The sequence below is a fragment of the Ranitomeya imitator genome, chromosome 3 (genome assembly GCF_032444005.1).
Source record: "Ranitomeya imitator isolate aRanImi1 chromosome 3, aRanImi1.pri, whole genome shotgun sequence".
NCBI classification, from domain to species: domain Eukaryota; kingdom Metazoa; phylum Chordata; class Amphibia; order Anura; family Dendrobatidae; genus Ranitomeya; species Ranitomeya imitator.
This window is the reverse complement of record NC_091284.1, coordinates 665,571,075-665,598,736: the sequence shown is the minus strand read 5'-3', so window position 1 is coordinate 665,598,736 and position 27,662 is coordinate 665,571,075. Positions and strand designations below refer to the sequence as shown.

General features: G+C 41.4%; 1 protein-coding gene across 1 annotated transcript in view; it reads right to left on the bottom strand.

The window, feature by feature from the left end:
• ACVRL1 (activin A receptor like type 1) overlaps positions 1-18,890 on the bottom strand; it is a 159,822-nt gene extending 140,932 nt beyond the window's left edge. The window contains exon 1 of the mRNA XM_069758304.1: positions 18,640-18,890. The gene's annotated coding sequence lies outside the window, so the exon portion shown is untranslated. The remainder of the gene's footprint in view (positions 1-18,639) is intronic.
• Positions 18,891-27,662: the final 8,772 nt, after the last annotated feature.

The following is a 27,662-nucleotide window of genomic DNA, read 5'->3' as shown; positions in this document are numbered from 1 at the left end:
TGCTCAGACTGTTCTTGTAGCAAGCTGTGTTATTGCTAGTTTTTGGCCCCAGTCCCATCCACATCATATCTCCCATGTAATGAATTAAATATGGCACGTCTGTTGTATGGAAAGGCTCACAGAGCTCTTACATACCAAGGAAGGCAGATAGGTCATGAAATAAGTCTGGCCCCATATTTAGGCTCCTGAGACATTAAACCTCAAATGTTTCAGTGTCATTTTAACTTTGCTTTTAGGACATCTGTAACATGTTTTCGTAGAATTCCAAAATCTGTGTCCATTTGAGACTATATTAACCATAATTTTTTTTACATATTTACATCCAAAACTGTTCAGTCTTTGGCTCTATTCACACGTCCAGTAGTTCTTTTCATTTTTATTTCCATTTTGGGATCAGAAAAACGGAAATAAAATATTCCAGTACAGGATCCATTCATTTGACAAGTGTCATGAAATGCCTATTTGCTTCTTTTCCAGCTGCTATCTATCTTTTATCTGGAGGCAAAAAATGAAGTCTTGAAGTGAAGAAGAAATGGATCATTATCGATGGTCATCCATTATTGGAACCATTTTTTAGCACTGCTCATGCCTGGAACATTAGAAGTGTTCGGAGACATCTCTGTAAAAACGGATCCATTGCTAACAGATCAAAAACAGATGCAAAACAGAAACCAAAGTAACCATTTTTAAATTAATACTTTTTTCTTCTAAGAAAGATGAAAGTTTCCATTTTGCATCCTTTTTTTTTTTTTTTTAAATGGATCCGTTTCTTTTTCTATTACTGGATCCGTTGCAGATGATACCTGGACATGTGAAGAGAGCTTTATCTCATACAAGTAACAAACAATAATATTACGTAGACACAAGGATCCATCTAAAAACAGTGCGGGAAAAAAAAAGACATAAACCTACTCAGTTTAGCGACTATCCTGAAAATCTTCAATAAGGCAAAAGTTAAAATTCATCACATAAAGGGAAAAATGCCTTCATAATTAGAATAAATCCCATGATCAATCACCCATTATTAGTAACATATTATCCATGTCTTGTCATATTGTTAAACTCTAGAAAAGTATCCAGGCCCCTTTTACGCTATGTTCCCATGAAGAGTTTTTGGTGAGTTTTTTTACGCTGCGTATTTATGGAAAAATACAAGCAACATATCTTATCGTAATGAGTGCAGACATGGTGCACAAAATCTGCAACGTATAAAACTCACAAAGTTTAAACTCTTTTAGTGAATTTGCCATGACTTCTTCAGGAAGATAGGTCCATAGTTTAGCTGCTGTTACAGTAAAGAATCCTCCCAGTCTACATCGAAGCCCTCTTTTCTATAGACATAATGGAGGTGCCCTTGCTACACTTACAGCCCTGTGTATATATAAATCATTGAAGAGAGATCTCTGTATGGACCAAAATATTTGACATAGTCATTAGGTCACTAGTATAGCCCGCTTTTGCCTTTTACTAAATTACCCTGCGGGCAGGTAGCACGGTGGCTCAGTGGTTAGCACAGCAGCGCTGGAGTCCTGGGTTCAAACCCCACCAAGGACAACATCTGCAAAGAGTTTGTATGTTCTCTCCGTGTTTGTGTGGGTTTCCTCCGGGTTCTCCGGCTTCCTCCCACATTCCAAAGACATACTGATAGGGAATTTAGATTGTGAGCCCCAACTGGGACAGTGATGATAATGTGTGCAAACTGTAAAGCGCTACGGAATATGTTAGCGCTATATAAAGATTATTATTACCCTAATTTTGATCATCTTTCTGGGTACTCTGTCTACTATTTCTTTCTTCTGCACTGGTACCAATAACTGTTGTGATGCAGTGACCCATGTTACAGCCAGGGGGGCTGTGTGTGCGCTTCAGGATGCGCTTAGAGACATAATTATGATGGTGAATTAGGGACTGGCATTATTGTAAATGGCCGGAATGTGTCGCAGAGGTTCTCTGCGCCCTAAGCCCCAAATGATATAGTTATGCTGGGACTTATAGTTCCACAAGTGTTTATTGTATTTACTTATAAGGGGGCTTATAGGGTTAGTCAAAGAACTGGGCGGGAATTGGCTAACCACACATGCATCCATGGGGGGGTGGTTACAACCATATAATGTGACTGAGGTCTGGTCACATGTGGAGAGTGTTTGGACCTGAATGGTCTGTGTTGTAGGTCCTGAAAGAGGTCAGGTCTGTGTTGGAAGCTCCGGCAAGTGGAGACTTCCTGAAGAGCACGTGGAGAGACCTGGACGGTCGGTGTTGGAAGCTCCTGTGAGTGGAGACTTCCTGGAAGCACCTGGTGAGACCATGTACCTGCAGAGCCTGGGATGGCTTCTGTGTTGGCGAAGCCAGGACTGACAAGGAGTCAGCCTGTGGAGCAGGAGCTCCTGAGAGGTAACCCCAGGTATGGGGAAAGAACTATGTGCACTGTCAAAGGACAGTTACTGAACTGTGCAGTCACCCGGTGACTGGAGAGATACAGGCTTGACTAGTGAATGCTTTGTAAAGCCATACGTGATGAAGTAATGGACTATGTATAAGCCGGTGATGTGCAACCTGGCCTTCAGTACGGTTTATGACGCTTAAATAAACTGTATGGACTGTTTTGTGTGAAAAACCGTGCCTGACTACGTTAATCTGCTGCCAAGCGAGTGTTCCCCAAAACAAACAGTAGGCGCAACGCCACACTGGATACAATATTCCATGTGTGGTCTAACTGGTAATTTGCACTTTTATGCCTACCATGATATTGTCTCAACAACCACTGGATGCTATGGTTAAATGGGTTTTCCAGTTTCCAAAAACACTTCTCCCCAGTTGTTGCTGGTTTAAAGAAAAACCCACACTATTTAATCATCCACCCCTGGTCCAGCACTGAGTCTCAGCTGTAGCTCCTGGTGTGCGGTATTGTCACCAGAGATGCAGCCAATCAGAGAACAGTGGCTCTGAACGCCTGGCCCCATCTACTTGGACACAGTCACTGAGCTCACAGTGAGAAGTTAACACTGCAGACAATAGCAGACATCTAGAGCACCAGTGAAGACTCAGTGGTGGACCCAGGGAGGATTAGTAAAGCACAGTTTTGTTTTGTTCTTTACAGAAGGTGCACACATAAAAAGGGGTTTTCTGAAACTGGAAAACTTTTTTAAAGTTTACTTTGAACTAAAATTCATAAGTGTCTTTCTATGTAAGTTTCCCTATCAAGGACTGTTTATAATTATAGAAAGCCTGTCACGTTTCCCAAAGCCCCCAAACAGTATAATAAAGAGCCCTATCCCTGCATTTTAAGTGTGTTGGGTGACAAAACACTCCTGCTATGAATGGCAGAAACACTTTTGTTATCCTCTTCATGATAAGCTAATTAGCCAGGACTAGTTCAGCCGGCATCTAATTACACCTTCTGATTGACATCTTCTCTCAGTCCTAGCTTCACTGCCGAATGTTATGGACCTTTCCAAGAGCTCCTGTATGGAATAAGGTTCATTTCGTCCCTTTAGCCACATTTTAATCAAGGTGGCGGGGCAGCTTTGCAATGCTTTGATGGATTAACCTTATATCTACAGGTTAATAGTGTTTGGTGATATGACAGGTTCCCTTTAGTACATTTGCTTTCTCCTTGCCTACCTTCAATAATTACATTTCTTTATCTCTTAGGGTATGTTCACACGTTGCGGATTTTGCTCTGGATCCGCAACGGATTGGCCGCTGCGGATTCGCAGCAGTTTTCCCTGAGTTTACAGTACCATGTAAACCTATGGAGAACAAAATCCGCAGTGCACATGTCAATCCTTTGTGTGGATTCCGCAGCGGTTTACACCTGCTCCATAATAGGAATCCGCAGGTGTAAAACCGCAGGTGGAATCCGCACAAAATTCCCCCCACAAAACCACGGTAAATCCACGGCAATTCCGCAGGAAATCCGCAGTGCGGTCTACCTGCGGATTTAGAAATATCAGTCCGGAAAAATCCGCAACACTTTCCGCAATGTGTGCACATACTCTTAAGGGTGTGACCAATTTTGCCTTCAAGAAACCATGGTTATTGCAAATGAAAGCATTTTTATTTCAGAAAAATATTTTGATACATTTAGCTTTTTTTTTTTATATATTTTTAGTCCCACCAGGGTATTTATATCAGCCTGGCTACCCACATAATACACTGTAATACTTCAGCATCTTATTATATCTTTTTGACTGGGATGGGAGTTAGCTACAATCATTGCCTCTACCATGAGGCCTAAATTCATAGTTACAATCAGGTCAATTGGATCAATTTGCCTGGAAAGATCCGTCTACCATGATGTAAGAATACATAATTTCGGAACAAAGGGTTGAAGGTTCGACACTTTCACTTTTATATTTTTTAACTAACTAAAGCATATTTTAGGGTTAGTTCATGTAGACTGATCATCACAGTCTGACGAAGATGCTGCTCTGACAATGAACGCGTTCCAAGTACTTTATACCTTTAACTTTATGAGTGTTTGCTTTTTTTTTATACTTTTCAGTTATTTTTTAATAGTAAATTACCCATCATATCTACATCTTGTTGGATCTACTTTGTATTCCATCTGGACTTCGCCAACTAGTAGTGACCAAGGTTCAGTTTTCTACAGGCTTCATGTTAATTATTTGCATGTATGCCCAGATATCCCAAGCGTTCCTCAGTGTCTGCTGCAGCTGGTTCCACATATATTTGGACCTATACCATATTCTGACCCCTAGTATTGTCTACGCCCTGCAAAATCTCCTAAGGTGAGGGGCTCTGTGGTGGATTGGGGTTACAAACCCATCTTGAAGTTATTGTGCTAGGAGGCAACATGTTTCTCTGTTTTTCTTAGCCCTTAGACCATTTTTTTCATTGGAATAAAATGTTTTTTTTTAAGACTTAATGGACATTTGTAACATGAAAAAAATTAAATTTCATGTCCACATGATCGGACTCTTGTGTGACTTATTCCTGAGTAAGACACTAGCTAGGTAGGATGTTTCTGAGTCTGATATAGGGAAGGCTGCCCTTCCTATTTCATCAGCTGAAGGTCAAATCCCAGTTTGTAAGGCCATCTTAGTAGTTTCAGATGATCATTTTGTGTGTTGTATTTATAGAAGCATCATGCAGATAGTGATATCGAATATATAGGTGAATTACGATTGATCAAATGTGTGTTCATGTATAGGAAGCGCTATTTCCACATCACGGTTGTGCACGGATCAATGATAAAACATTGCGACACCAGAAGAAAGTGTCAGCTTCCATAAATTGTTTTAAGTTACCAATCATTAGTTGATATAATGAAATACAAGCATTATCTGCAAAAAAAAAAGGTGACCAGCACCTCCATATACAGGTCCTTCTCAAAAAATTAGCATATAGTGTTAAATTTCATTATTTACCATAATGTAATGATTACAATTAAACTTTCATATATTATAGATTCAATATCCACCAACTGAAATTTGTCAGGTCTTTTATTGTTTTAATACAGATGATTTTGGCATACAACTCCTGATAACCCAAAAAACCTGTCTCAATAAATTAGCATATTTCACCCATCCAATCAAATAAAAGTGTTTTTTAATAACAAACAAAAAAAACAACAAATAATAATGTTCAGTTATGCACTCAATACTTGGTCGGGAATCCTTTGGCAGAAATGACTGCTTCAATGCGGCGTGGCATGGAGGCAATCAGCCTGTGACACTGCTGAGATGTTATGGAGGCCAAGGATGCTTCAATAGCGGCCTTAAGCTCATCCAGAGTGTTGGGTCTTGCGTCTCTCAACTTTCTCTTCACAATATCCCACAGATTCTCTATGGGGTTCAGGTCAGGAGAGTTGGCAGGCCAATTGAGCACAGTAATACCATGGTCAGTAAACCATTTACCAGTGGTTTTGGCACTGTGAGCAGGTGCCAGGTCGTGCTGAAAAATGAAATCTTCATCTCCATAAAGCATTTCAGCCGATGGAAGCATGAAGTGCTCCAAAATCTCCTGATAGCTAGCTGCATTGACCCTGCCCTTGATGAAACACAGTGGACCAACACCAGCAGCTGACATGGCACCCCACACCATCACTGACTGTGGGTACTTGACACTGGACTTCAGGCATTTTGGCATTTCCTTCTCCCCAGTCTTCCTCCAGACTCTGGCACCTTGATTTCCGAATGACATGCAAAATTTGCTTTCATCAGAAAAAAGTACTTGGGACCACTTAGCAACAGTCCAGTGCTGCTTCTCTGTAGCTCAAAAGTGGCTTTACCTGGGGAATGCGGCACCTGTAGCCCATTTCCTGCACACGCCTGTGCACGGTGGCTCTGGATGTTTCCACACCAGACTCAGTCCACTGCTTCCTCAGGTTCCCCAAGGTCTGGAATCGGTCCTTCTCCACAATCTTCCTCAGGGTCCGGTCTCCTCTTCTCGATGTACAGCGTTTTCTGCCACATTGTTTCCTTCCAACAGACTTACCATTGAGGTTCCTTGATACAGCACTCTGGGAACAGCCTATTTGTTGAGAAATTTCTTTCTGGGTCTTACCCTCTTGCTTGAGGGTGTCAATGATGGCCTTCTTGACATCTGTCAGGTCGCTAGTCTTACCCATGATGGGGGTTTTGAGTAATGAACCAGGCAGGGAGTTTATAAAAGCCTCAGGTATCTTTTGCATGTGTTTAGAGTTAATTAGTTGATTCAGAAGATTAGGGTAATAGGTCGTTTAGAGAACCTTTTCTTGATATGCTAATTTATTGAGACAGGTTTTTTGGGTTATCAGGAGTTGTATGCCAAAATCATCAGTATTAAAACAATAAAAGACCTGACAAATTTCAGTTGGTGGATAATGAATCTATAATATATGAAAGTTTAATTGTAATCATTACATTATGGTAAATAATGAAATTTAACACTATATGCTAATTTTTTGAGAAGGACCTGTAGTACACGCCTGCGCTGTGCAAGATTGCCTTGTGCAGGTTTGTACTACGGAGGACAGAGAATGAACTTCAATCCAATATTGCAGCCAGCATGCAGCCAGCGGGTAAGGAAAGGGTGAATCAAAAACCCCAAAACCCCGCCTCCATGGCTAAAGATTGTTCCCTCCAAATTCAGGTGACAGTATCCCTTTAAAATTGTAGGTTTATAGCTGGAGAGAAGCATATTTGCCCATTTAAATTGTAGGCTTACAGACCAAGAGAGGCATTTTTAGGATGATAGGACCCATCAGAAGGAGGTCACCTTGCTGTGGTTGATGGGCACACATGAACTCGAAAATTTAAGCGCTAAGAACCTTCACATTTTGTAAGTACATTTTATTCAGTAAAAATTTAGTTTAGATCTCATGCTTTCAGTGTCTGTGCGTATCTTGGCCCTTACAGAGTGTTGCTGCTGTGTCCCTTTTTTGTATGTTATACCAGAATTATCTATCCGATATATATATCTTCATTTTATCTATAACTGTAAGTTTTATGAAAAAAAAATTTTTGAATTTTTTTTTTATAAAATAATATTTTTGAGTAGTATGATTCATATCGAATATTTGTCTGTGTTTTCACATGGCCTAGATTCATATACATGTGCTGCTGTGTTTCTTTATATATATATGATACAGCTTGCAGCTTGCATGTGTTCACATTGGGAGTGCTGGTTGTTTTTTTTTCTTTGTTTAGTGTATGGATGTGGCTGCATCCAGACTGATCTTGCACTCCTCCCATTGACCTTGCAGGTGGCGGTAATCATCTCTACTTGCCCATAAATTGTAGGTTTAGCCCAGAGTGACATGTTTGTCCTAAGTTGTAGGCTGGAGGCCCAAGAGTGGCATGTACAGTAGAGTAGGACCCATCAGAGGGAGATCACCTTGCCGTGGTTGATGGGCACACATGAATTGGCCAATTTATGCGCTAAGAATCTTCATTTTATCTATAACTGTAAGTTTTATGAAAAAAAATGTTTTGAAATTTTTTTTATGAAAAAATATTTTGAGTAGTATGATTCATATCGAATATCTGTCTGTGTTTTCACATGGCCTAGATTCATATACATGTGCTGCTGTGTTTCTTTATATATACATATATATATATATATATATATATATATATGATACAGCTTGCAGCTTGCATGTGTTCACATTGGGAGTGCTGGTTGGTTTTTTTTTTCTTTTTTTCTTTGATATATATATACATATATATATATATATATATATACATATATATATATATACATATATATATATATACATATATATATATATATATATATATATACATATATATATATATACATATATATATATATATACATATATATATATATATACATATATATATATATATACATATACATATATATATATATATATATATATATATATATATATATATATATATATATATATATATATATATATATATATATATATATATATATATATATATATAGCAGCACAGTGGCTCAGTGCTTAGCACAGCAGCCTTGCAGCGCTGGAGTCCTGGGTTCTAATCCCACCCAGGACAACATCTGCAAAAGAGTTTGTATGTTCTCTCCGTGTTTGCGTGGGTTTCCTCCGGGTACTCCGGTTTCCTCCCACATTCCAAAGACATACTGATTTAGACATTTAGAATGTGAGCCCCATCGGGGACAGCGATGATAATGTGTGTAAAGCGCTGCGGAATATGTTAGCGCTATATAAAAATAAAGATTATTATTATTATTTATATATATATAATCCGGAGCATCTTATAATCCAAAAAACGGTAATTTGTCCTATTTGTTGTTTGCTGCACAATAAAAGGAAAACCACATGTTCACAGTTGTAGGCATGTTCTTTACATGAACTGATGCAAACCATAAAAAAAACAGTGAAAGTCTTTGGGGATTTCTAAGCCATTAAGTAATGAGTAAAATGTACTGTACTATGCTTGACTAAAATGTTTTGTGCAGTATATTGTATTGTTTTATTATGAGATGGTTTATACAGTTTGTACTGTTCCTCTATGTTTGGTAATCTGGAATTGGTATTTCCAGATTAAATAATAAAAATGATATGTTTTAGAAAATAATTATTAAAGGAAGAAAGACTATTACACTTCTATGGACAATTCTGCTGAGAATTTGAAGAAATTACAGCTTAGTACACACAAAATACACATGTAGGTTAATCTCATGTTAAATACAGGAAACATATCAGAACTAGGGGTGCAACAAGTAAGCTAACAATGCTATGGCCCTGCTTACCACGACCTATTTGCTCCTTAATGGATAGGGATAATGCACAAAGTGATGTCACATGATTAAACGCTAATTATAGTCTAGTGACAGAAAACAGACAATGTACACATTAATGTCAGTAGAGGAAAAATTCTGCAGGGGCTAAGAATTGTTTGGCTATCTTCTGGAAAGGCCATTGATACATAAATGACAGGTGGGGGTCACAATCTCTCGGAGAATACTGCTGTAATATAACATGTAGTGGAACATACCTGTCAACTCTCCCAGAACCTCCATGAAGTTACCTGAAACAAGGGGAGACATCCAGGATTTTTGGGGGGAGTTGGCATGTCTGAGTGTTGCTTAAAGCTTCCTAAATCCAGAGCTTCCAGGAGGTTTCCTGACCTAGAAACCTGGATTCTTAGCAGGGAATGGAAATAGAGCCTTAAACTTGCACCTTCAGATTCATGTGTCTCCTGGAGTGGGAGCTGCAAGACTTGTAAGGGAACATGTCACACTTATTTTTCTCAAAACAGCACTTTTTTTTCTTGAGGGATAAGCAATGTATGAAATTGGGGGCACACAGAGTACATGAATATGACACCGTATGGACATTATTATTTTTGTTGGGTTGAAGTATTGATCTGTACAACTTAGATCATGCAAGCATGATAAATGTGGCAACATTTCTACCTACAATGCCAAACTATTAGCCAAAAACATTTTTCTTTGCCATACCAACACCCAAAGTTATAATTTTGTTCATGTGTGGCTATATATTAAGACTCTTCTCAATGCTTAAATGCCGTTGTTTCTAATAAACCACATTGTGTTCACATTGGAGCCAATAGAAACGAGAATTTGGGCGGTGTCATCCTGAAGATCAGCCTAAGGCCGGCATCACACTCAGCGTATGAAAATACGGTCCGTTATTTACGGCCGTAATACACAGTGCATGGCATCCTCCGTATGTAATCCGTATGGCATCCGTACTGCGAGATTTTATATATATATATATATATATCAGTGAGACATATATATATATATATATATATATATATATATATATTAATATATCATACAGCGCTAGATAGCTTAAAAGCCGGTAATTCAATTGCCGGCTTTTCCTATCTCGTTCTCAAACCCGACATGATATGAGACATGGTTTACATACAGTAAACCATCTCAAATCCCTTGTTTTTTTTACATATTCCACACTACTAATGTTAGTAATGTGTATGTGCAAAATTTGGGCACTCTAGCTATTAATTAATTATTATTATTAATAATATTAATTATTAATAGCCTGGAGAGGGTCCATGGTTATTAGACCCCCCTGGCTAAAAACATCTGCCCCCAGCCACCCCCAGAAAAGGCACATCTGGAAGATGCGCCTATTGTGGCACTTGGCCTGTTATGACCTGGTGGTCAGGACAATAATGGACCTGGTGGTTAAGAGCACACGGAATGACCTGATAGTTACTGATAATAAAGGACGAGCTCTGGGACGTGGGAACTCTGCTGACCGCAATCCCTAATCCTATCACATACACTAGAAATAGCCGTGGATTGCTCCTAACGCTCCCTATGCAACTCGGCACAGCCTAAGGAACTAGCTAGCCCTGAAGATAGAAAAATAAAGCCTACCTTGCCTCAGAGAAATTCCCCAAAGGAAAAGGCAGCCCCCCACACATAATGACTGTGAGTAAAGATGAAAATACAAACACAGAGATTAAATAGATTTAGCAAAGTGAGGCCCGACTTACTGAACAGACTGAGGATAGGAAAGGTTGCTTTGCGGTCAGCACAAAAACCTACAAAAATACCACGCAGAGGGCGCAAAAATACCCTCCGCACCGACTCACGGTGCGGAGGCGCTCCCTCTGCGTCCTAGAGCTTCCAGCAAGAAAGACAACAATAAAAATAGCAAGCTGGACAGAAAAATAGCAAACCAAAGAAAAACAAGCAGGAACTTAGCTTCTGCTGGGAAGACAGGTCACAAGAACGATCCAGGAGTGAACTAGACCAATACTGGAACATTGACAGGTGGCATGGAGCAAAGATCTAAGTGGAGTTAAATAGAGCAGCCAGCTAATGAATTAACCTCGTCACCTGTGGATGGAAACTCAGAAACACCCACCAGAGGAAGTCCATGGACAGAACCAGCCGAAGTACCATTCATGACCACAGGAGGGAGCCCGACAACAGAATTCACAACATTGGCCACTCTCTTCCCGTTCACCTTGCTATTGTAAGGTGACATTAACCCTTCATTACCCCATATCCCACCGCTACACGGGAATGGGAAGAGAGTGGCCAAGTGCCAGAATAGGCGCATCTTCCAGATGTGCCTTTTCTGGGGTGGCTGGGGGCAGATGTTTTTAGCTGGGGGGGGGGCAATAACCATGGACCCTCTCCAGGCTATTAATATCTGCCCTCAGTCACTGGCTTTACCATTCTGGCGTAGAAAATTGCGCGGGAGCCCACGCCAATTTTTTCCGCGATTTAACCCTTTAATAGCTAGAGCGCCCAAATTTTGCACATACACACTACTAACATTAGTAGTGTGGAATATGCAAAAAAAAGGGATATGAGATGGTTTACTGTATGTAAACCATGTCTCATATCATGTCGGGTTTGTGAAGGAGATAGCAAAAGCCGGCAATTGAATTACCGGCTTTTAAGCTATCTAGCGCTGTATGGAATATTAATATATATATATACATATATGTGTCTCACTGACATAAATATATATATATATATATATATATATACCCCTATACTATGTGTAGACATTTATTTTAGCTATTCTATTGTAAGCTGTCAGTGTGATTTTACTGTACACCGCACTGAATTGCCAGCTTTTCTATAGAACACTGCTGCGTATTTCTCGCAAGTCACACTGTTGGTCCGTGTGTAATCCGGATTTTTCTCGCCCCCATAGACTTTCATTGGCGTATTTTTTGCGCAATACAGTGACAAACGCAGCATGCTGCGATTTTCTATGGCCGTAGAAGACCGTATAATACGGATCCGTAAAATAGGGCAGATAGGAGCTGCCCCATAGAGAATCATTGTACCGTATGCAATCCGTATGTTCTGCACCTCTCATACGTCCGTAAAACTCGCTAGTGTGAGGCCGGCCTTATACTCAAGAAATAAAATGTTAAACATGTGTAACTAATTACAATACGCTCCTGGAACAATACATTCCCTAAAATATTTACAGCTTGAAACAGTTTACATCTGAGTACTGGGTGTATCACGGACAGCGTTATTGGCCGATCTACAACAATTCCCATATGTGTCAGTCTTACGCAAGCCTGCTGTTCATATTCATCTCCTGAAATTATTTCTTCCAAGATGACGGTATAATTTTTACGAATAAATAAAAAGAAACATGTACATGGCAATGTTCTAATTGAGAATCCTACAATACTCCCAGCCCCCAACCTGTAACTAATAATGGCTCTGTGTAATAAACATGGTAGGCAGTTAAATGGCTCATATTGATTACTATCTATATAAGAATAATTTAGTTTTCTTAAAGCACCATATACACATTAGGCTAATGTCAGCTGAACCTGCCAATGTTGATGGGTACAGCCAACTGTTTAACGTGTACAGGAGCTCTGACAATTGATTGTTGGAGAAGTTAAAGGGGTTGTACACTACTTTTGCATTGATTTCCTTTCCCCAGGATAGGGCTTCAATGTCTGATCAGCTGGCATTCGGCACTTGGCACCCCCACCGATCAGTTGTCATTGGTGCCAGTGGCAGCAGTGGCCGCACGAAAGTACTTACTTTCGGAGCTCGACGTCTACTTGTAGTGGCCGCCGCAGGGTACTACACATCTGCCTCCTATTCAATTCAATATGAGGCAGTAATAAGCCCAGCCACTACAAGTAGACCGCCAGCTCCGCCATTAAGTACTTCTGGCTGGCAGCTGTCGCCACCGATAACAGCTTACTGACGTGGGTACCAAGTGCCGGACCACAGCCGATCAGACAATGATTCCCTATCCTAATCATAGGGTGTGAGCAGGTTGCGTGAAGCAGTGAGGAACAGGAGACAGAGCAAGGGTTAACAATTTTAATTAACACTGTAGTACTCCACACAAGGAGGTCAAAAGTTAACAGGATAGGTAAAATAAGGATAATATGCAGGGGTTAAAAGGTGTTGACAGTTCTTGGGGGTTAACTTATCCTGTCAGACGTTTATCACGACGTAGTTGTCTCGAAGCAGGAGATGACGAAGCGCTTGTACAATACAATCCGGCAGGTAATGATGATCCGTCTTCTGGTTGCAGCGGTTGGTCTCCATTACCTTCTGCTGAGCCCCTAGTCCATATACTTACGTGGCTGAAGGAGTGGGAGCCACTGCACTGTCCGAACCCGTTGTGGATATACACTGCTGAGTCAGAGCGCAGACGGCAGTCATGCGCCCGGTCTTGCTCTGGCGGCATGCGCTTGGCAATCACTAGCCCAGATTGTTCAGTACCAAGCTTTGTGGTGACCAATGGGCACACCGCACGTCTCTCCTCACAGTCCCTAGCTGCGGTGGTGGGGAAGCTCGGGCTTGGGCCTGCGTTATCTCTATGCTTGAGGGCCGGAGCACTCACGTTCCACTGCTGCTCGCTGCCTCTTCCCGCCAAGTCTGCCTGTTTCCGCTCGCGCTGCGTCCCCAAAACCTTAGCCAAGCTCCCTGCTTCTGCCTGCAATGATTGGTCCGGTCTCTCATGCTTTCCCCGGACAACAGAGGAGACAGTTCCGGACCTGGCGCAAGAAAGGTACCTGCGGCACGTCCCTCTTCTTACAGGGCATCAATGTAAAAGTAGTGGACAACCTCTTTAAGGATCTGACATGTCCCTTTTCCACAGAGAGAGCTCTTTTGTGTACGGAAGAGATGCCCAAAATAGCTGCCAGCCAAATCATCCATCATCTGACCACCGTCAAATGTGTATGGGAGGCTTAAACCTACTGCAATTTGGCTACATGGCTACTTTGCTGTTGTTTCAAAGGGATGCCTTACAAAGAACATTTATCATCTCAATTGTGAGGATATATATGTCATTCATGAGATAGGTGATAAATGTCTGATCGCTGGGACCCCCAATGGTCACTATAACAAAGGTACTGATCACACAGCTGCAGTGAGAGTCTGAATGAAGCATTGGTCATGTATACTCGCTGCCGATCCATTCAATGTCCGTGTGGTCAACAAAAACAGTTGGGCACGGATCCATTTAAAAGCTTTCAGCAACATATTCCCCTCTCCCCATTAAAATATACATAGTTATGGTGGATTTGGATGGTTAGTTTTATGCCAGATATCTGCTGTAATAGCAATAATACATGACTCCAATGTCCTTCATAAAGGTAAGGAAGTGCACAGATTAGAGCTAACAATAAAGACCTTCTGCATTTCCTATTCTTTCAGTGAGAGCACCATTGGTGACCTTCTTCACTATATTAGGACACAGCACGTATTCCCTTATGTAGTGATCATAGTAGAAGTAGTCCCCATTAGTTGTAGGAGAGTTTCTATAACAGAGCGAGGCTACTGGGGGCTATCTCAGTTCCCTAAGGCTTCCCTGTCCAGCTGTCAGCAGATAAACTGTCACAAAGCTGGCTATTTTCTCAGAGGGCAGTGGAACGGAAAGTAAAGTTTCTTTCAACCATGCAAATTATTATAGGTAGAAGTTTGCTATAACACAACAACGGGCAGTAATGTACCATAACAGCAGACAATAACCTTGGGGCATTGATTAACCAATTCCTATAATACATGTATTTAGGTTCAGTATATTCTTGCTATAGCGATACAGACTTGTCCTTATTTGACACCATATTTCTGCATTCTGTACAATTAGACTACAGGTCATACATGTGATATATCTGTCAACTGACGGGCATTTAATCCAATGCAGGATCATCAGGGCACAGCGTATATGTATATTCAAATAGGGAGAGAGGAATAAGCTGCTGCCAGATACCTCTGACACTGGCTTATTCCATATTAAAACACAGGATGAAGCACACCAACATGCCTTATTCTTCCATCCCATGATATTGGTCACAGGAGGAGAGTTGGGGGATTTATTTGTCATTCACCTTCTATTATCATATACGGTATATATTTTATACATTACACAAAAGAGCAATAGCACAGTGCCAAACTCAATAGTGTACAAATAACACTCAAAAATGCAAAACTAAAGCATGTTAAAATTATATTACTACCATTTTTCATACATATTGAGTTGAAAGCAGCAAGTTATAGACCAATTACCCATTGATACTTTTAATTTTGCAAAAAAGAAAATCCAAATGTGAAAAATGTTGAGATATATTAAGAGGAACCTGGCAGGTGATACATGCTGCCTGATCTCTACTTCAGAGAAAAACATAGTTTATTAGCTGTTGGGACCGAGCTGAGAGGGAGACTAGTCAGACAGGCCGATCCCCGGGCAGCTTCTCACCGCCTTATCCCCTTGAGAGACATATCTCTCCCTACGTGTATAGGGAGAGACCTGTCACTCCAGGACTGGGGGCGGGGGGAAGACCACCTGTCCGACTAGTCTCCCGTATGATTCTGTTGCTGATAATGCAGCATTTCAGAGTTAAAGGGACACTGTCACCTGAATTTGGAGGGAACAATCTTCAGCCATGGAGGCGGGGTTTTTGGGTGTTTGATTCACCCTTTCCTTACCCGCTGGCTGCATGCTGGCTGCAATATTGGATTGAAGTTCATTCTCTGTCCTACATAGTACACACCTGCGCAAGGCAAGATTGCCTTGTGCAGGCATGTACTACGGAGAACAGAGAATGAACTTCAATCCAATATTGCAGCCAGCGGGTAAGGAAAGGGTGAATCAAACACCCAAAAACCCCGCCTCCATAGCTGAAGATTGTTCCCTCCAAATTCAGGTGACAGTGTCCCTTTAAACATATATGGCTGAAATCATCCAGCCAGTGCCTGATACATGCAGTCTGTGGATCAGGGAGCATGTATCAGCTGTCAGGTCAAAGCTTTGACTCCTTCACTCCTGGTCGATTTTCCCCTTTTCGTTTTGTTCCTTCCCTTCTTCCAAGAGCCATAACTTTTTATTTTTCCGTCAATATGGCCATATGAGGGCTTGTTTTTAGTGGAACTAGTTGCACTAATAAATGAAACCATTGATTTTACCATATAGTTTACTGGAAAATGGAAAAAAAAAAAACAATTCCAAGTGCTGTGAAATTGCAAAAAAACAATTGTTTTTGTTTTTTTTTTTACCATGTTTACTATATGCCACAACTGGCCTGGTAATATGATTCCCCAGGTCAGTAGCAATACGCTGATACCAAGCATGTATAGTTTTTTTTTTTTATTTAAGTGGTGAAAAAATTCTGAAATTTCTATGAAAAAAAAGCTTTTGCATTTTTCACCATTTCCTGAGATTCATAATTTTCTCAATTTTCATAATCAGGGTCTGGGGGATGGCTTATTTTTGGAGCCCTGAGCTGATGTTTTTATTGATATTATTTTGAGATAGATACCAAAGTTGCGGCAACAAAAAAAATGTAATTCTGGTATTTTTATTTATTTATCTGGTTACGCCATTTACCGATTAATTAATTTATTTTATATTTTGTTAGATTGGACATTTTGCAACGCAGCAATACCAAATATGTGTTTTTTTTCTTTCATTGTTTTATTTTTAATGAGGCAAAAGGATGGTTATTTAAACTTTTGTGTTATTTATCTTATTAATATTTTTTAAATGTTTTTCTTATAACTTTTTATATAACAATAGGAGACTTGAAGCAGTGATCTTCCGATTGCTTGTGGTATGTATAGCAAAAATCACACTCTCTTATGAACACTGGCCACGGGCTGGTGTTCTTAGGATTATCGTAATGACAGGCACGAGGGTCTTCTGCAGATCCCTAGCTCTCATGATGACAACCCATCAGTGCCCCGTGATCATGTGACAGAGTCGCCAATGGACGGGACTTGTGACGTGCTTGCGGCCGCTGCGGGTTAAATGCCGCTGTCAGTAATTGACAGCAATATTTTACTTGATAGTTGATTAAATCAGCCATCAAGTTGGGGGAAAGATGCGGGCTCAGTGCCGGAGCCCGCAGCAAAGGCAGAGACATGGCTGATGGCGTAAATACACGTTATCGGTCTTGAAGGGGGTAATATATCTTTAAAGAAAAACGATCAGTGTATGCAATGCAACAATTGCTTTATGAGATATGAATTGTACATAGACATCTTGGGTGATCGCTATGGCCTAAAATCTCAAGACACCATCTGTTCAAATCCTGCCCAACATTTTAAGATGTAATATTTCAGTTTCTATCTGCTACTTTATTGTTTTTGACTATTATTATTGCTTTTGTATGACATGACCTTTGTCTCACTGATGTGTACAAGTTTTCAGTTTAGTGGCGCAGTTTAATCTGTCAAAAGTGTTCCCCAAATCTAAGTCATTGCAACATATTCTACTCCCAAAAGAGTATTAGACTACACCAGGACACAGATTTTATTCATTCTTCAACTTTGAGGAGACATTTAGGTTTCAATGATCCTATTCCTACATAAAGAACATTAGCCTATTCTTGTACGTCAGTGTATTGGGTGCAAATTTCGAATAAATAACAGAATACAAACTGCAAACTCTGATTTCCTAAATTACAGTATTTTAAATGCATAGCGTTTTTAGGATGTTTTTAATATTATTTTCCCTTGATTTTAAAAAGGATAAAACTGAAATATTGAAATTTGTATGTAACAAATATTTTACTAAATCTGTATTTTTACGTTGAAACAGTTGTGATAAAATTTCATGGAATTGTTTATCCTTTTTCTTTTTTTTTTTAGATATATAAAATATGCCTGGCACAAAATGTGCAATTCTCAGACTTCATATAAGTGTGATCTTGGCCTATGAGAAAGAAAGCATTAGATGTTCTTATCCTGACCGTCTCATAAGCATCTACCATCTTGTAAAGCTCACTGTCCGTGACGGCATTATAGAACCATGCCAGAACAATATATTTAGAGTCAAGGACATAATTGTATCCGTCCTGTACAATCAGGAAAGCCTTCCACAAAGGAAAAATATTCAAAGCTGAAATATCATGTGCATGACCCCAAAAGAGAACGTAGGAAGGTTTGCAACTATCATGTTCTATTGATATCCATACACACTATACATACAATAACGACTCTATATCCATAGTATATCAATTGAATACTAGACATGGAATATGCTAGAGGGATCTGTAGACACTTTGTGAGTCAGCCAGGAGATAGATACAGGCAGTGTGTTATCATGTCCGTCACTCCAGAATGATGAAGGAAAGACTCCAGGCAGAGGGCAGCTGCCCTGTCTACAAGTCAGAGCTGACACATTACAGATAGAAGGTCTGGGGACAGGAGACCTTTAGCGTACAGTACCTGTACAGGGCTTGAGGAGCGACAGAAGCAGCTGGAACTGGGAAGCAGATCATTAAAAAGCCTTATTCGCCCATTTAGTTCTCATTCCTTAGCTTTCGTCTGTGATTCCTTCTTCCAGCTGGAAGTTTCTTTCAGTGTCTGCTCATGGTTTTCATTATAAGTATGCACACCCGCGTCATGGCTTTTTAATGTCTTTAGTTTCCTCTCTCTAAAAACAGTCCTTTTTTTTCTGGCTACCAATCCCAGCACTTCCTGTTGGTCTTTTTTTTTGTTAAATACAGGATGCAACACATGACACAGTTCCCTTTTCAAAGTCCAGCCACCGATGTGAAAGCTCAAACTAAAAGGATTAATGAGAAGTGACTTAGAGGTCCTGGAGCTGCCATCTATCTACGTGATGAATTGATCGGCATTGCATCTGGCATGTGTATGCCCCTAGCTCCTCTAGATCAAGTTTTATTTCTAAGCATTTAGAACATAACATTTTGGGTTTACCTGTCAAGTTGGACATCTTTATATTATCTGGATTCTAAAATATAATGTTAATCCACATTAAACCTTAAGAAATATGTCCAGGAAGGATTACTATTATGCCAATAGTGGAATTCCCTTAAATGAAACAAAGAATATGGCCCTTTCTGAGTGTAGTAAGTTTTAAAAAAGGAGAAATTAAAATCCATAACAAGGAATTTGCTCACCTAATAGAGTGGTGGATATTTAGGTACAACTCCAAAAATGCATGAAATAAATCGAATAGGTGCAACCAATCTGGTGTTCTGAAGGAAATCTCTCCAATCCCTCCGAAAGAGGGTGAAGATACCAGGTGAAGGGTGCTCCCATAGTAGCAGATGAAATCAAATGACCAAAAAAGTACCTTCCACAGCTTAAATTTTCCAAACCAGAGATCACCATCCAGTTTTGTTGCATAGTGGGGTGTGAACCATTTTGGCAAATTCAAGCTGTGGAAGGTACTTTTAAGGAAGAATTCCTGGAATGGAATCTGTTACCAGATTTATTCCAGGGCAAAGAGGAAACATAGGTGGCACTCCATGATGCAGTAAAACAATCCTTTCTTTATTCAATATAAGTAGTACATGGATGCAGGGAGCAGGTACCTGAAACCCGTTGAAGTGTCTGATCGACGCAAAACGTCCGTCGTCCTCCACTGCACCTGCTCCCCTGCATCCATGTACTACTTGTATTGAATAAAGAAAGGATTGTTTTACTACATCAAGGAGTGCCACCTAATTTTTCCTCTTTGGCCTGGACTTTGTATGACACTGATAGTTTCAGGTGTTGTAACTGAGATTTTGCAAACCAAAGCTGGTCCGCCAAGTAAGCTTGAAAAGGTATGTTATAAGTTCTTTGGTGCAGGTTTTTCTTATTTGCCACTGTTACCAGATTTACGCTGCCATACTTGAGGGCGCCAAAACGTAGTGTTAGATACTCTGATTCAAGCACTGGTCACTTCCTTTTTTTTTTCCTGCTGCAGTCACTGTTTATTAGTCCTTCTAATTATGAGTGGCATGCTCCCCCTGCTTTGTTGCCATTGATTGACAAACAGCTTTCTCCCTATACTATACACAGCAAGAAAATATAAATCGGCAGCAGATAGACAACAGAGCCTTTGCTCATGAATAATGAGGACTATACAGGGCTAAGAGAGCATTGGGAAAACACCACCCGCGCAGGTCTTACAGCAACTGGTAAAGTATGAAAAGATAAAAAATACAGCAACAAAGAAATTGACACGGCAATGTAATCTACGGCAATGATGATAAATATGATGATAAGTTTCATTTAATAAAATATTAATAGTCAAATTGCTTCTTAGAGGAAATTGGAAGAATTATAATTTTTCAGCCTGTCGACATCTACATGTATAGTTGCAATCAAAATTATTCAACCTCAATTGCAAATATATTAGCAACATTAACACATTTTATGCTCAACACAACTAATATGACAAGAGGTTTCTCCAATTCACAGCAACATGCCTCTTGTAATGACTACCACAGTCTCTGAATTACCCTTCATAACAAGCATATTTAATACTTAGTAGAGCACCTTTGGCTCTTATGACTTGCTGTATACATGATGAGACACCTGCTGCTGGCAGAGCTCCTGGGGAGTCTAAGACCATTCTTCATGGGCATTGGCCTTCAGTACAATAACATTCTTGTGTTTTCTTGCTACAATCTCAACATCCCACCAAAGATTTTCTATGGAGTTCAAGTCAGGCAAAAGAGACGACCACTGCAGAATCTTGAAAGACTTTTGTGGAAACTAAGCCTTGGTTGAATTTGATATACGAAGCAATCATTATCCTGTTAGAAGATCAATTGATGGTGCAGCATCAGCTTCTTCACAGAAGGCATAACGTTTTCTTCTAGGATTTTCAGGTAGTGCATTGAATCCAACTTGCCTCCCACCATGTTGTAGGCTTCCAGTGTCAAAGTATGCAAAGCAGCCTCAGAGCATTGCTGATCCACTATACTTCACTGTAGGCAGGGTGTTTTCCAGGACGTCCCCCTGACAGCACATTGGAGGACGTCCTCCTCCTCCTTGCAGGGACAGGAAACACAACACGAGAGGTTAAAAGGTCCCACTCCACCCCCTTTCCCTCAGTGTTTTCCTGTCCCTGCATGGAGGGACACACGAGAGGATACAGCGCTATACAAGCGGGAAGACTCACCAGTCCGGAGGGCTCGGGGGATTGTGCGGCTAACGCCAATATCCTTTCCCCGCATCATTAAGCCCCAGGCAAAAACTTCCCGGTGGGGAGTCCCTCTGCCAAAAGACCAGTCGAGCGGACGAGCTCCTGGGTCGAACCGCTTCCTCCCGGTGGGGGGCTCTCGGTTCGGGCGCCAGGAGAAGAGGCGCCGCAAGAGGTCCGGCGCCAGCGGCAGCAGCGTGCGTTCCACTGAGTGGAACGCGGAAGTAGGATTGTTAGACCGAGTGCAGTACGTCCGGTGTCAGGCGCAGGTAAGGTGACGTCACATCCGGGGACGGGGCCATCTCGGCGTGCGTTCCACCTGGTGGAACGCGGAAGTAGGCAGCTTTAAGGGCGCAAGGCTCAGGGCACTCGCAGATGGTTATCCAGCGCTTCCTCTGGTGGTAGGAGAGCGCCGGAGTGTATCCCTGGAGAATATTTGCTGCAGGACAGACGTGCGAGCAGTCTGCTGCGGACATGCCGGAAACCAAGGGTGAGTGCAGCAGACGCTGCTATATCCCTTTTATACATATGGGATCATATGAGATCATGTACTTATAGTAGTATTTCTCCACAGAAGATATGGAGAACAGGAATGAGGAGATAGGGGTAAGTGCGCAATGCGCAGAGTACTCAAATATACGCCTGCACACACTGAGCCGTTCTTGTCCTTATTCTTACATTTAGGATAAAGAGGCCAGTCAAGCTCCCCTCCCTCAGACTAAAAGGTCTGGCAAGTCATTGACTAAATCTAAGAGGTGCTCTCTATGTAACGCAAAACTTTCAGAAGCATACAAAAAGGATCTGTGCAGCTCTTGTATTAAGAAAATTGTCAGAGAAGAACAACCATCAATGTTGTCCGAAATGAGGAATATAATCCGGGAGGAGGTCCAGAATTCCTTAGCTTCAATGTCACAACGGGAAGTGTACAGTCCGGGCCCGGCTCGTAAAAGACCAAGGAAAGATCCAGAACAGGAGGTTCAGGATGGTTCGTCGGAGGCGGAATCAGAATATAGAGGTTCTGATCAAGAAGAAGGAGAACTGCCAGTAGAAGAACAAGAAGGGAAGAGGCATGGGACTTAAATTTAGTCCTTAGGTCTCTTTGTAAAGATCCCTATTCTCTAGAGGAGGACATGCCTATTTCAGTTCGTACCTGGAAGACGGCCTTCCTAGTAGCGATTACAACAGCTAAACGCGTAGGGGAGATTCAGGCTCTATCAATTAAGGATCCATATCTTCAAGTCAGAGAGGATCATATAATCCTAAAATTAGACCCAGCTTTTATTCCAAAAATAGCTTCAGCTAAAAATCGAGATCAGGAAATAATTTTACCTTCCTTTTGTGAGAACCCTTCTAATGAAAAAGAACAGGCTTTACACTCCCTGGATGTTAGGCAGGCAGTATTAAACTATCTAGAGGCCACTAGCTCCTGGAGGAAGGATTCTAATCTTTTTATCCTATTTGGAGGTAAGAATAAAGGTAAAAAAGCTTCCAAGGCGTCTATAGCTAGATGGATTACTACTATAATTTCAAAAGCCTACGCATCAGAAGGGATAGCGTGCCCAACAGGGATTAAAGCTCACTCTACTAGGGCTGTTTCAGCATCATGGGCTGAGCGAGCAGGAGCGTCACTAGATCAGATTTGCAAGGCAGCAACTTGGGCCAGAGAAAACACGTTCTGTAAGCACTATAAGCTAGACGTAGTAGCAGCTCAGCAGACGTCTTATGGGAGGAAAGTTCTCCAAGCAGTTGTCCCACCCTAAACGTAGTTTTCTTTGGTATTCTCCAATGTGCTGTCAGGGGGACGTCCTGGAAAATGGGTATTATTACCTACCGATAATTCGGTTTCCAGGAGTCCATCCTGACAGCACCGTTATTTCCCCCCCTATGCATGCCAGTTCATATGCTGTAATATGTTTGGTCAAATAAAGTTTTCAAAAGTATATCTATCCATGGTGTGGTACTTGTCAAAATACTGAGGGAAAGGGGGTGGAGTGGGACCTTTTAACCTCTCGTGTTGTGTTTCCTGTCCCTGCAAGGAGGAGGAGGACGTCCTCCAATGTGCTGTCAGGATGGACTCCTGGAAACCGAATTATCGGTAGGTAATAATACCCATTTTCAGTGTATGCTTCAATATGTATTCAGTTTATACATATTAGTCCAAAAAATTATATAGAACACATTCAGAACAATGATACACCAAAAAGAGGCCTACAAAGATAATTAATCAGGCCACACAATGTTCAGTTCAACCAAATAATTTATTATACACAACTGAGATAAAAGTTCATTATTTAACATGTACAATTTTCATAACATTCATTTTTCATAATATACAGAAAGCCTCCAATCCAAAAACTAGTTCCATGTATAGTGCAAAGAAACAATAACCCAATCATGGTATATAATGAGGTAAGTCTAAAATAGCTTATTCCCCAGTTATTGTTTGCCCGATTAAAGGGTACCATGCCAAATGATTTGCCTAAAAAAGGAAGGAATATACCATACTAAAGTGCCAATGTGCATAGATATATAACTATTTTCTCCAACAGCCTATAAGGCTTGTATAATGATATTTACCAGCTAATCCATTGCAAATATGGTCCAACTATATATTCAAGTGCCCATGTGCATACATATATAAATATTAAGTCAAGACAACCTGTGCGGCTTGTATACTCATATATACCAAGGTAAATCCATTGTAATAAAGCCAAACCATAAGATACTAATTGGCCCCCAAGTTGTAAATGCTAATCAAACGGTCTAAAGCAGACCGCAACTGCGGTATATTAATGAAGTCATAATTACCTTAACCTTTCAGCTGCTTCACTGGAATTTATGGATTTTGGAAAGAAAAATGAACATTTAACTTTTTTTCACAAAAGCTTTACTTTAAACCCATTTTTTTTATTTTCACAAAGGTGACAGGAGACAATGTACTCCAAAATTTGTTATGCAATTTCTCCTGAGTACACGGATACCCCATATGTGGTAGAAAACCACTATTTGGGCGCTCGACAGGGCTCGGAAAGGAAAGAGGATTGTTTGACGTTTTGAACTCAAAATTGGCTGAAATCGAGAGCGAACGCCATGTCGATTTTGGAGAGCCCCTGATGTGCTTAAATAGTGGAAACCCCCCACAAGTGACCACATTTTAGAAACTAGACCCCTCAAGGAACTTATCCACATGCTTTGCGAGCACCTTGAACCGCCAACTGCTTCACAGAAGTTTATAACGTAGAGCCGTGAAAATAAAACAATCAGTTTTTTCCACAAAAATTATATTTAAGCCCCACTTTTTTATTTTCTCAAGAGTGAGAGGAAAAAATGGACTCCAGAAATTGTTGTGCAATTTCTATTGTGTACGCCGATATCCCATATGTAGGGGAAAACAAATGTTCGAGCATCCAGCGGGGCTCACAAGAGAAGGAGCACTTTTGATTTTTTGAATGCAAAACTTGGCTGAAATCAAGAATGGAAGCCATGATGAGTTTGGAGGGCCACTGATGGGCCTAAACAGTAGAAACACGCCCCCCCCCCACACACACACAAGTGACCCCATTTTAGAAACTAGACCCTCCAAGGAATTTTTCTGTGTAATTTCTATTGAGTATGCTTATATCCCAGATGTGGAAAATTTCTGTTTGGGCGCATGGCAGGGCTTGGAATGGAAGGAGTGGCGTTTTGGAATGCAGACTTTAATGGCATTATCTGAGGGAGTCATGTCGCGTTTTGAGAGTCTCTGATGTGCCTAAACAGTAGAAATCCCCCACAAGTGACCACATTTTGGAAACTAGACTCCCCAAGGAGTTTATTTAGATGTGTGGGGAGCACCTTGAAACCCCAGGTGTTTCTCCAGAAAATTATAAAGTTGAGTCATACAAATAAAAAAATCAAATTTTTTTCAACAAAAATGTTATTTTAGCAACAAAATTTTGCTTTCACAAGGGTAACAGGAAAAAATGGACCCCAAAATCAGTTGTGCAATTTCTCCTAAGTACGCTGTTACCCCATACATGGAGGAAAACTTCTGTTTGGGCGCACGGCAGAGCTCGGAAGGGTAGGAGTGACGTTTTGGAATGCAGCTTTGATGGATTGGTCTGCGGGCATCATGTCGCGTTTGAAGAGCCCCTGATATGCCTAAACAGTGGAAGCCCCCACAAGTGACCCCATTTTGGAACTGATGTTTCTTGATATGTAAATGACAATCTAGTGGCACACAAAAGTTGTGTAGAGTGCATCAGGTTAACATACATGAGTTCTGTAGTGTAAGTCAGGTTGGCATATGTGAGTTGGCCTGGAACGATGCAAGCACCTTCAGTTCCGGAAGTACTGGGGCCCGCTCCTTCCTGACTTTCATAGATTAGGGCCTTGATCACTACCTCTTGGAACTGAAGATACAATGTACTGGTCTGACCTGAACATCGTGATAGCACATAAACATTGTACATTGCCATCTGTACAATGTGCACGGCCAGCTTCTGCTACGACACCTTGACTTTTCTCATGGCACTGCACGGCTGGAGTACTTGATCAGGGAGATCAACTCCCCCATGTTCTTGTTGTACCCCAGTCAGTAGCATAGCTACCGGGGGGCAGAGAGGGGGCCATCGCCCTAGGGCCGGTGCTCAGAGGGGGCCCACCCAGATCTACAATACTGTTACTGTATCGGCGTACGCAGCTGCCTATGGGGGTGCTGCCTTATACTACAGGGTCTGCCTATGGGGTGCTGCCTTATACTACAGGGTCTGCCTATGGGGGTTCTGCCTTATACTACAGAGTCTGCCTATGGGGTGCTGCCTCATACTACAGAGTCTGCCTATGGGGGTGCTGCCTTATACTACAGGGTCTGCCTACGGGGGTTCTGCCTTATACTACAGGGTCTGCCTATGGGGTGCTGCCTTATACTACAGGGTCTGCCTATGGGGGTGCTGCCTTATACTACAGGGTCTGCCTATGGGGTGCTGCCTTATACTACAGGGTCTGACTATGGGGGTGCTGCCTTATATCCCTTAGAGTATGCCTATGGGTGCTGCCTTGTGCTATAGAGTCTGCCTATGGGTGCTGCCTTGTGCTATAGTCTGCCTATGGGGGGGCTGCCTTGTGCTATAGAGTCTGCCTATGGGGGCTGCATTATGTTATAGAGTCTGCCTATGGGTGCTGCCTTGTGCTATAGAGTCTGCCTATGGGGGTGCATTATACAATATAGAGTAGGCCTTACGGGGAGTGCATTATACTATATGGAGGCCTATGGGGAGTGCATTATACTATATTTAGGACAATCTGGTGCCTTATACTATATGGAGGCTTTCTAGGGGACCATAATACAGCATGGAGATTACAGTGAAGGGGCCATCATACAGTTTTGGAGCCATCAAACAGTTTGGAGGCTACTAAGGGGTCAGTATACTGTGGGGGTTGTACTATACAGTGAGGGGCATTATACTGTGTATAGGAGAGCATCATACTGTGTATAAGGGAGACTCGGGACATTACTAAATGTAAAGTTGGCACTTATTGTTATAGGGGAACTCAGGTTACTGTGACTATCAAAGGGGCACACAGGGCAATATTACTTTCTAGGGAGCAAAATATGGGCACTGTTCTCTAAGGCACTTGCACACTGCATTACTATATTATAGAGTGTTGCTTTAGAATTTAGAGGGCACAGAGAACCACACAGCAGGGGTAGTAATAGCGACACATACGGCAGCAGCGGCTCAGTATTGGGATATCAGCAGGATGAGGAGTTTATGCAGGTTGGGACTAGATGGTGATGGCTGGAATGTGAGAAGTGAAACGTGTCTTTGTTGTTTTCTCTGCAGCTGAGTCCTGGCTGGAAGAAGTTGTCATGTTGTTCTGGGCCAGATGGATAAGACTGGAAAATGAACTATTCCATGAGAAAGAATGTCAGTAGTAAGTCACCATTTGTAACTGTGCTGTAATCTCTTATATGTTCTGTAGGACTGGTATCTACCACTGACCATATGGCGGTAATATCTATGTTGGCCTTTGTATAGAGATTATCTTCAGTAATAGCATGGTCATCTGCTGAGGTTCTCCTCCACTATTAGTGCACCTCACTGAGTTGTAATGAAGGTTACCTGGTTAGGAGCCCACTCAGAAGCTTAGCCCCCCTGAACCAAAACCCTAGCTACGCCTCTAACCCCAGTACACAGTCTGGTTACGTGACCTGTGTAGAGGTAACTCATACAGCGGTGGGGGAGCTGCCATCACCATGTGTGGTGGTCAAGAAAAGGACATCCCTCTTGTCCTTTCACTTGACCACCAGCATGTACATTGTCCT